Here is a 12015-nt window from a genome sequence, read left to right as displayed (position 1 = left end):
TCATGATTTGTACATCTTAGGTCTAGTGCACATGAGCCAAATAAAAGAGTCTCACCTCAGTCTCATTATTATCTGTCTTCATAATACAGAGCCAAATCCCTGATTCGAGTGAAGATTATCTTTTCATCCACCAGATTTGGTGCAGAAAAAAAATCTCCATTTACAGTATTTTCTGTACAGAAAACAGCATTTTCTATGTAGAAAATAATATTTTGACAGAGAGATTATTTTCTCTGCTGAAAATGTTGTTTCATGCATTCAGTTTTACACCAAATCTGCATCATATCAATCTTAGATTGGTTTAAAATAACTAACCTTTTTGCTCTGGATTTTGCAGGAAAACTCAGAGTACTCCATAGCAACACAGGGTGGCTGTCCACACATGAGTTCTTGCTGTCACCTGGCATTCCCTCCCTTTGGAATCACAATAAAGCACCCAACTATGTGGTCGATATTGGGCACTCTGTTTCTGACCTCAGAGGGAACAACTCATGCCAGCAGCAGCAGTGCTAGAATGCATGTGTAGACAGCAACCTGACATTGCTATAGAGTGCAGAGGTAACAGGAGAATCTGGACTAATTCTAGGGGCAGAATACTCTAAGAGCATTCCAACTTGGAATGCTTTTCTTTCAACTTGGTTCATTTTCGGTATGATATCTGGGCTGAAGAGTGAGGAGAAAATTTAAGGAAGACAATGGGATTGTAGAGGGCTTAGCTCTCCTGATTATTTTTACTGATTAGAGATGAGTGAGATGTTGGTTGGATTTATATTTTAATGAGAATTTACCCAATTTGTTGCTCCCAGAAAGAAAACCTGAATACAATTTATGCATGAAAATTTGTACATTTCAGAGCTTGAGGGATGGCAAATTAAAAACAATGTGTCATGTGAAAATGCATCTATCTGAAAAATGCATATGCAAAAGAAGCTTATTAATTTATTATTATTATTATTATTATTAAGCTTTATCTATAAAGCACTGTAAGTTTACACAGCGTTGTATCTACAATCAATTAAAATAGATAAAATAAAACTGCTTATGGCATACAGTCTACAAAAATAATTAAGCATAATGCATATTAATACATGTTAACATTCAAATAATAATAAAATATAGCAGGCAATAAATTAAAATAACATTGAATAACAATCATATAATGTCTGAGAATGCTTCCCTGAAAAGTATTGTCTTTAACTCAGTTTTGAAGCTGATTAAAGAGGTGATGATCCATGCTTGTGGAGGAAGGAGGTTCCAGGAGTGAAGGGCAGCAAGTGAAAAGGGGCAGATCCAGGATGAAGCAGTGAAAATCCTTGGCTGGGACAGCAGTCTTTAATTACTTCCACATGAGTGGAAAGGTAAGGAGAAAGAAACTCTGATTTATAAGTTATCAACAGAAGTTTGTAACAAATACAGACAGGGAGGAGGAGCCAATGGTGGGATGACAATAAAGGAGAAATTTGATTGAAGCGGAAAGCAGACATGATAATGTGTGCAGCTGAATGCTGGACAGAAATTACAGGACAGAGGTAAGAAAGAAGAAGCCCCACCAGAAGGAGGATGCAAAAGTCCAGTTACGAGACTACAAGAGCTTAGACCAGAATCTTGGCAGTAGAGAAAGAAACAGTTGGATTTTAGTGATATTATAGAGAAAGGATCTGCATGCCTTGGTTATGGCTTGAATCTGGGGGGATACATTGCAAGGAAGAGTCAGAAATGAAACCAAGACTGTGCACTTCCTGCACAGGTCAAATAGAGATATCATCAACAAGATAGAAAAGGAATATTGCTTGTAGGAAATGTGCATAAATATGCTATAGTAAAAGAGAGGGTGCCTAGAAATATGTAAATTAGAGAAAAGTGCTGAAGATCTGTTGACATTTGGAAAAATGCCACAAAACTATGCATGTGGGTGAAAAAAAAAGGGTTCACAGTCTCATATAGAACTGACTTGGAAGACTAAAAAATGAAGATCTAAGCAAGGCCAATTCTGCAGGATTTGAACATTTCACTCACCTTTTCAAAAAGCAACTAGAGTAGCTTTGTTAGAAGAAGAAAAACGTTTAATCAGCATGCCAAGTTTGGGCCCCTCAGTAATATACATCACAGAGTTACTATTTAAATGCTCCGATGTCTGTTATGTTGCTTCCATAAATTATTATTTTGTAAATATTTCAAATTTAAAACAGCTTGTCGCTCTCATCCTAAGCCTATATACTATGCAATAAGCCCTGGAATTCCAATGCCACTCTTCTACCTTCCATTTGGACAGGGATTACAGCTGGAAAACAATTGGCTGCTTTTTTTCTGCTTTGAATAAGGTAGGCCAATCAGGAGACTGTCATATGTGGAATGATACTTGGCAACATGTTCAGATATTTCTTAATTTTTAATTTGGTTTCTTGCTTTTCAAAGTGCAGGTGTGTGTGTGTGTGTATGCATGATGCACACATATGTGTAAGCAAAATGCATTTTTAAAGAAAATGTAAAGCTGTTGAGGATAATTTCCGATTGCTACTACTGACCAAAAAAGTGGAGGGGAGACTGGAGGGTCCCTTCATAGTACAGAGTTCTAGTGCTATTATTTCATTTTAATTCTCATTGCTGCATCTTATGGAATCCTGGGAAATCCTAAGGTTTGCAGTTGCACTAGAATTTTCTGGCTAAGAATACCTTTTCCTACACTACAAATCCCAAGGTTCCACAGAATGTTATCATGGCAATTAAACTTGCATATAATCTCACATGAAACCATGGTTACAAAGAAACATCAGCTAGCTTCAATTGTGTTCCTGCCAATGCTATACTAAGAGTACCTATAATTAAAGAAAACTATATAAAATAAAAATTATCTACATGTTTAACTTTGCAAAGCTTGAATTTCAAGTTGGCCCCTTAGAGCCTACATTCAATTATATTTCTATCTAGATTGGCTGAATAAAATTAAATTTATAAATGGGCCTTTCATAATATGCTGTGTTATCTCTATTAGTTGTTTCCCTTTTTAATTGTCATGTTTTTAAATGTTTTTAATACCCATCAACAGTTTACTTACTTACTTACTTTTGCATGGTGCAGATTGTCTAGCTATATGGGTTTTAACTTTTGTAAGCTGACTTGAGTCCTGCACTCAGAAAAAAAAGCAGGGAATAAATAAATGACAACAATCCAAGTATCGACTAACCATTCAGCAATTTATTTAATGGGACTACTCTAGATGTAACTAGAAATTAAATTTAGGTGTAGATTTCTTCTCTCTTTACTGAAACTGAACAGTGCTTACATTTGGGTGCATTGATTCCACTGTGTTTAAAATTGGGTTTATATAACAATGTAAAGTAAACCTATTATACTTAAGGGAATGTTCTACTTTAAATGTTTTGTGACAAGTGGCCTAAAGGAGCCAAAGGAGCTTTGAGTCACTTCATTACTACTCAAATAACAAATTAGTTTCAAGTAAGAAAGACATTAATCTTTCAATTGGGTATACAACATCTATCTATGATTGTACAGAGATTCTTAAATGGCTCTTTTTAGCCAAATTAAGAGAGCACTTTGTAATTAGTACAATTAAAGAGATAGCACATTTGTCTAATGTGTTTCCAGAAGAAAACATCAAACATTTAGGGAAAGAAAGTCTTTGCTGCAATATGGAAAGCTAAAATAATTCCATGCCTTTAAATAAAAATAAGAACTTTTTTTAGCAAGTAAAATTGTCTTTTGCTCCAAAGGTACTCTTCAGCTGTTTTTTTCACACATGTGAATAGGAAATTTCAAAATTTTTCATGCTAAAGGGGAATATTGAAAGAGTGCATATTTTTCAATGACTTTTCACATTTTGGGAACTTTTGCTACCTTTCTCAACCAAAAGGTATGCTCTCTGTAAAATGTTTTATGTACAAGGTGTTGTAATTTGCATGTCTCTGTGTGTATGTGTGTGTCTGAGTATGTGTGTGCCTATGTATGTGTGTTCCAATGCAGAGTCCAAAAAGTTTTGCAGTAGTTAACAGGTATTTGTTGTCTGATATCTTGGTGTGTTAAGACAGGATTTTTTTTTTTTTGCAACATTAATTAAGTATTACATGGAGTAAAAGGTACATGTCCCAAATCTGCAACTAATTCTGGTGATCATATTATGGGAGGAAACATGGGAGACTTACAGATGCACACTGTAATCTTACCAAATCATTCCCCCAGAAGGCCTTCTAAATTTTGTTTTACTTTCTAGAGATATTGTTATTAAAGAATTCAAGAAGCTTATTCCTCTTTTCAGATTATGAAAATAATAATATCTCTGGAGGGTCTCACTAGGCTGGAGAAGTATACTGTGGAATATCTTTGGCAAACATTCTAAGTTGAACTTCAGAACAGTAACTTTGCTTATGTCTGCCAGGATATATATTGTATTATGTAGACCAGTAGTACTAGGCAATTAGGGGTGACATTGGCCTCCCATGATACTTTGGGCCAAGTACCTAGTTGGACTCCCAAATCTTTTTTAATACCAGTACGCAACAACAATCCCCTAATAACCCCGGAGGTGTCGGAGATCAATTTTGTCATTATTTTTAGCCCTCTCTTGGCCTTCAAAGTCACTTTCTGTGGGGGGAAAGTCTCACTTGGGCCTTGAACAGCCTAGAGAAGGGCCCAAACATGGCAAAACTGTGCCACTCCCATAAACTTGAGGGGAAGACCTAGGGGCCTGTAGATGTAATATTTCAGTAATGAGGCTGAATATGACAATTATGAGGATACAGCTAGCATACAGTTAATAGCACAAAATCTTAGACTGTCTGGCTCATCCTGCCATGATATTGTGCTAGGGGATCTTCTTATGTATCATGTGTTTGATAAAAATGAATTGATGTATGATATTCTGGTATGTATGGTTTTAACTGAAAGGCATAATATTACGTTATGATGTCTCACTTGGAGGTTTTGCTTTGTATAACATGCTATGAGATGACATGAATATAGTGGAGGGTGTGTTATTTCATATGTTATGTGTGGTACTGATATGTTTACTAACTGATATGCCTTTGAAACAAACCTGGTATTTTGATACTTTGTGTAGGACTATTAGGTTGGCTGAGATGGGTATGCTTTGATATATAGAGTTGCATACAGATAAAGATTCATGATGATATGATGCATTATTCCAGCTAGTTGGTATGGTGCATGTAAACTGGTTTGTGTATCTCAAGAGGGAAAAAATACAAATTGGTTGTATCTGTTAAACAAATAGGTAACATGTGTTGTGGGATATATAGGTAGCTATGGGAGCTTCAGAGAGAGGACTTAAATAATAATTGGGGCTTGCTGAATGCTTGGTAAAGGGATGTGTTTGGTTTGTGAAGACCATTGTTATCAATTGCTGCAACAGTTAGAACAACTAGGGAAAGTGGCCTGGGAAAAAAGGGAAAATAACCAAAGAAGAACCAACTATTTCGAGAACAATGATATGACTGAGACCACCAGTTTTGTAAGGTGGAGCTAATGCTTTTAATAGGCTTATATTTGATGTATATGTACTTAAGTTTCAATTCTGTCCAAGACACGAGACCAGCTGCATCTCCATGACTTCATAAATAAAAAGCTTGCTGGTCATCCACAGAAACCTGATTTACTGAGTCTGGGGGGAGAGTTCAACTAGTTCCTGACATAGCGTCAGAATGGACCACATTACTCTAACCTCTTACCAAACAGGAATACACAACTAAAGCACTCCTGAAAGATGTTCATCCAACCTCTTTAAAGACCTCCAAAGATTGAAAGTCCATGATCCTTGGGAGCAGTCCATTCCACTTACAGTAAAGAAGTTTCTCATAGGCCCAGAACAAATGGCCCGAAAGAGCGGCCAGAGGCAACCACATGGCCCACCCCCAAAGTGGGCAACCATGGAAACTGTGTGGTTCAGGTCAAAATGTTAGGTGAAATCTAACCAGTGATTTGAATCCACTACTTCGTGTTCTAGTCTCTGGAGCTTGCTCAGACAATGAAGTCACCTTGAGATATCTATGAGGCTCCTGTTTTAATTAGTTGTAATGTTGGCATATAGGTCACATTTTCCATGTGGATGTTATTAAAAAAAACATCCTATATTTAGTGGGTCAGTCGCTATGTGACAAACCATTCCTCAGTGTACTGGGCCAATAAGTGGAAGGAATGTAGTTGTCTTAGACATTCTGAATATTTTCTGATATATTATCACTAACTCCATGTTTGTTTTTCATGGATAGTTACATTTCCCAATGTTATAAAAGTCTATGATATGGAAATGAATCAGATAATTTATACAAACACTACAAAAACAAGTTGTTTGAATCCACAGTCAGCATGAATGAACAAATATGATAATGGAAAGGGAGAAACTCTTGACATTGTTCCAGTTCACAAGTAGTTAAACAGAAAAGCAAGCTAACATTATGATCAAACAGCACAAAAGCAAAAGCACATGCATAACCATTTGTATATACTACATTTATACTGACAAAATATTTAAAAAGAACAAATGCACCTTTTAATTAACAACAGCACATTTTCAGCCTTCACATTCACTTTTACTTATTTATTCACTTGCAACCACAAAACACCCCTTTGAGTCGAAACTAATGAACATTATCCAGACTGGTGCTTACTAGATAGAATTAAGACCACATTAAGCCTGTATTCATTTTGTTTGCCTATTTAGAATGTAATTTAAAAGCAATCACCTCCTCAAACGACACAGAACTGTTCTTTGTACATAATCTACAGCAAGTTTCAAACTCTTAATGGGAAGACCATAAAACTCTAAAATAAAAACATAGAGAACTGTGATGGGATAATTTTTACCTTTTGCTCTTATGTGGTTTTAGTGTCATTTTATATATTTGTGATAAAGGCACAGTGTTATTGCATATGATTTTTATTTCCTTTTATGGCTCCTTCAGTAGGGCATAATGTCAGTTCCACTTTCACATCCCATTTTGTTCAGATTCTGTTAGGTGAAACTTAACACATTTTTAAACATCTAGAAGAGAACAGATGAACCTTCGTATTCTGTCATCAGTTGAGCCCAATATAAATCAAATTATTTGGTGAACAAAGCCATAATAAACCTTTTAAAATACATTTTATATAAATTTTACAGTGTCAAGCATTTCTTCTAAAAATACTGTCAAAACATGGAACAAAGCCCAAAGAAAAGAAATAGGCTGGGGAAGAAATATTTTCTGCATGTGATCATATATCTAGTTTATTTTTGGAGAAAATAATTCACATTTCTATTGAAAATTCTATGCTAAATAAAACTCAGTTTCCATTACACTTCTATATATCCAAGATATTTACTGTATATATCTTGTTAATGTGCCAAATCAACAATATATTTTAGACAACCAAATATGACTGACCATGACTTGTTTCATTCTTGATGAAGAACTTTACTACAAGAGTTTTTTCTATGCCCATTTATTTACAATAGCCATTCCAGCTATGCAGGGGTGAACTACATACATTAAACTCCACATGGATTGGGCCCACTGTGCGAAAAATAAAATAAAATAAATGATATGCAGGGAACAATAAACACCTTGTGCCTATGTGCAAGCTCTGGGGTGCAAAGATATGCAGAAAATATAAGTGGTAAACAATCCATGCACTGCTGGGCCTGCACTGTTATCAGCTTCACCCGCCCCCTTTAATTTTGTTGTTTACCAGTGTTCACCACCAGCGAGGCAGAGTAGGAAATATTTCTCTGTCTTATTTTCCTATGAACTCCACCCCACCCTTTATTACTGGTGCAGAAATAGACAATTTCAAAATTGTAATTCACCCTCTTCAGATAGGGATCCCTAGAAAATATCTACAAGAGTGCACATATATCCTATTGATTTGTAAATTGGTGGGTGGGGCAAAATCTAAGTAAAAAGAAATCATATTGTGAGTTCAAGGGATTTGCTGTAAAGTAATGTGCATTTTTACTTCCATAGCGTGAATGGAGAGTAAAATATAAGGACACTAAAAAGAATGAAATGATGTGAAAAGAGTTCCTTTCAACATAGTACATACCTGGACCTGCATAGCAACAATGCTGTGGGAGAGGGGACACTTTGATGGCCTACATGAATAGAGGCCAGAATTAAGCTGGCTTGTAGCAAGGTCACAAGCTGAGGCATCTGATGGAGGGAAGTTGGATATTATTTAAGGTTGGCCCACCCGCTTCACAAGCCCTCTTGGTTCTTCAGTCTATGAGCCATCTTCCTGCCCTAAGTGCAATGCGAGCTTTGCTGGTCACCTTGTAGTTGAGTAGAAATTTTCTCCCCTTTACCTGGGACTTTATCGCACTGACCCTAAAACAGGCCTGTCACGTTCCAAAAAGGGGGCGTGATGAGAACTGGGTGGGACGAAGAATGCATCTCACCACACAGGAGAACGCTGCCACTGCTGCCGGATATTCCCATTGCATTTTACATCCATACCAGATGGGGCGATTTTTGAGAACTGTTCAAAAGCATTCTCAAAAATTACCCCCTGTGGGACGGATGTAGAATGCAATGGGAATGTCCGGCGGCAGCGGCGGAGTTTCCCTGTGCTGTAAGATGCGTTCTTCATCCCATCCCATTCTCTTCACACCCCTTTTTTGGAACACGATGGGACCATTCTAGGGCCAGTGCGATAAAGTTCCTGGTGTTTTTCACCTACCCCATACTGTATCATTGTATAAATAGGTTGACAGTGGCAGGTAGTGGAGGGAGAATGTACTGGCACTCTTTTGGTGAAGAGTATTGCTCTGGAACATTTCAACAAGTCCCAGGGCCTTGGAGCTGACTTGGGAGTTTTCTTTTATTCATAAAGTCATGGGACTTTAGGGGGAGCGTCCTGCATTTTTCCACAGATAATGACCTGCTGGGGAGCAACCCATGGAATTTGAATTCCCTTGTGGTCAGTTGTTTCGCTAGAGAGAAGGTTGACACCTGCATTAGCTTACTCCCCCTTTTGCTCTTTTTTGGGTTCAAGACATTTAAATAAGTTTTTGGTCAAACAAAGAGGCACTTCTTTATTTCTTTATTTTCCTAATTTCACAATTGGTAATCAAATGCTTAGCTACAAAAGGAGACACAGAGAAGTGGGCTGAAACACATTTGTATATAATATATACGTGAAAGCCAGACAAATATTTGTCACATGCTCACAGGGACCTTTGTACATGTGTATGTTAAGATGGATACAATGTCTATCTTATGTGAAGTCGAAGGCTTTCATGGCCGGTATCCATAGTTTTTTTGTGAGTTTTTCAGGCTATGTGGAGTCTCTGAAGATGCCAGCCACAGATACTGGCGAAACCTCAGGAATAAACTCTTCTAGAACATGGCCACATAGCCCCCCAAAACCCACAAAAACCAGTGTTTATATTATTTAGAAAGTGTGTGTGTGTGTGTGTTTGCTGTTTGTATAAATAAGCTGCCCTCATAAGAATTGGTAGAATTAACTTTCAGGGTGATTTTTTTTAAGGCATCACACTAAAACAGACATTTAGGTTCAGCTCTATTCTTGTTGTAAAAATGAGACAACTTGGAACCAGCTGTCGGAAGGAAAGAGCCAATAACACTTATTGTAGTTAGATGGCATAGCTCCCTTTTCCAGCAGGAGTGATTAAAAAAACCCTGGGCTAATACAGAAAAGAATAAAAGACAATGTAATGTAACACATTTCCACAATCAATCTACAGTGAAGTCCTGCACCCTGCTACTCTCATGAGATGGAGAAGTTTTTCTAATAAAAATAAATAAAAATAAATCTGTGTTATTTAGCAGACAAGACATAAGCAATCTGCCTGAAGCTATACAGCCTGTCACAGCACAAACAATACTGGAAGTCAAATGTTGGAAAACCTTGCTTTGAATAAACAGAAAATAAATTTCAGTAGGATTCTCTTAAAGATCACTTGATTCAGCCTTTGACAGGAAAGCACTCCATACTTACCATCAATGATTTGTCCAGCTTTTCCCACAAAACACCCCTACAGTTGATTGGACATTGCTACTTTCTCAACTGAGTAAAAAGAGAACTAGGGTTGGTTAAATCTGCTTTAAATCTATAACTAGAAATGTTTTCTTTTAAAAAAACCTTCAAGAATAACCAATGAAAATATACACACACCAAACAAACAAAATATATTTATTAATATACTACACTGAGGTGGGTGGCTGTGATGTCTGCATGCAGATGTAAATGGGGTCACATGGGTAAAATGTTTGAGAACTAGTGGGTTAGAAAAGTAGTAAAACCTTAGTATACAGATGGTCTTGAAAGAGGTGTGAATTTACTAAGATTGTTGAGAAATAGGTATGCAAAGAAATCAGTCACACTGTTTATGTATTCATATCATATCTCCTGAATCTGGCAGTGGTGTATTATGCACTTTATCTTAGAAAATCTGTACATTCCCAAGGCTTTTGACACATTTTAACAAAGAAAAAAATGTGAACAGCTAAAGCAGCATGTGTTTGAAAAAGAATCATGGACACACAAATTAGCCAGTGGGAAATTACATTATTACATTCAAAATTCTGTACACTGTGAAAAATACAAACAGAATTACAGACACATTTCCATACTGGGGTGGGGTGGGGGTATAATTTCACAACCAAATATGTGGAATGATAGCTTCAGCTGCATATACTCCAGGATGGAAAAATCTAGGATTTAGGGCCACGATCCTGACACTAACATCCATTCAAGGTCCATGGTATTGGTGAATCTGAAATTAACTGTAGCATAGGACCAAACTACCTATAGAAGGCAGAGATGAAACTATACGAGAAACATGTTGGGATCCATTTTCTTAAAACAAAAATTCTGGCTGAAATTCACCCTCACAGTTAGAAATACATAACCTTGAGTTATGCATTCATGACTTGTTAATATTAAATATCCCTAAACAGTCAATAGAGTAGGGTATGTGTAGTGCTCATTAAAGTCTCCCAGTCTGAACTTACTGGGCACTAGCCACTGCAAATGAGAGGAATCTGTTATCTGGTTGATTGGGACACAGCTGATTGATGTTTCCACTCACCTCCTGTGAATCATCTCTAGTGCAAGGGGGAATTATGACAGGATTCTCTTTCTGGCTGTTGCACCAAGGAGGTCAAAATATCAGTTTATTGTGTCCTGAATTACTAAGAAAGATCCCATACTCACAGTGGGTGCTGCTTGATAAGACTGGATTGGGTGTGTATGTGTGGATTGGGAGATACTACTTAGCTATGTGACTTGGATAGTTATATAACTAAGCAAGTAATCTAAAACTGTGGCCCCTGTCATTCCATATTCCTGAGTAAGAGAAGACATAACATATCTCATTTTTTATTACACCTCATTTTGTTCTGAAAGGATATTTACACCTCCTTCTAAAGCCAGGTTTAGAGATGTTTCTCTCAATATACCCACTGTTGTGATGAAGAGGCATATGTCCAAAAGTAAGTTAACTGGAAGTAGATCACAGAAAGAAAGTTTTCCCTTCCTCCATCTGAAGTGATTGGTCACCCCACTTTCAAAGGTTAAAGAGTTCACAGATGAATATGCAATGTAATCCAGAAGAAAGGTGAATGAGACATTTCACCCAAAAGTAGCTCTGAATCCTGAGTCACTATTATGAAGTTCAAGGAGAGCAAACAATTACCATCTTCCTCCTCCATATGAGGGAGAGAAGAGGAGGCAGGCACAGCTCCACCATGCCTACAGTAGCTCTAGAAGCAGATGAAAGTCCTCCTTCCATTCCAACTGCCACTGCCCTATTGGACTTGATCCCACTCCCATTCCCTTCTCCCTTTGTGCCATGTCGTTTTAGATTGTAAACCCAAGAGCAGGGAACTGCCAAATTAGCAGTCTGCAAACCACTGTGAGAGCCTTTGTGCCTGAAGATCTAAATTCTCTAAGTGAATGAATGAATATTGTTCAAAAGGGCCTACTTGATAATATGATGCAGGTGGGGCAGGGTAAAGGTAGAGACTACTAAAAAGTCTTCTGTTA

The 12015-nt window shown here is 37.2% G+C and overlaps 1 protein-coding gene across 3 annotated transcripts in view; it reads right to left on the bottom strand.

Moving 5' to 3' along the window:
- The window catches only part of FSTL5 (follistatin like 5), a 420360-nt gene that overhangs the window by 135018 nt on the left and 273327 nt on the right, over positions 1 to 12015 (bottom strand). The window lies entirely within an intron of this gene.

The sequence above is a fragment of the Sceloporus undulatus genome, chromosome 5, assembly GCF_019175285.1.
Source record: "Sceloporus undulatus isolate JIND9_A2432 ecotype Alabama chromosome 5, SceUnd_v1.1, whole genome shotgun sequence".
In the NCBI taxonomy this organism is placed as follows: Eukaryota; Metazoa; Chordata; class Lepidosauria; order Squamata; family Phrynosomatidae; genus Sceloporus; species Sceloporus undulatus.
The sequence above is the reverse complement of the archived record's forward strand: the minus strand, read 5'-3'. Positions and strand labels throughout refer to the sequence as shown.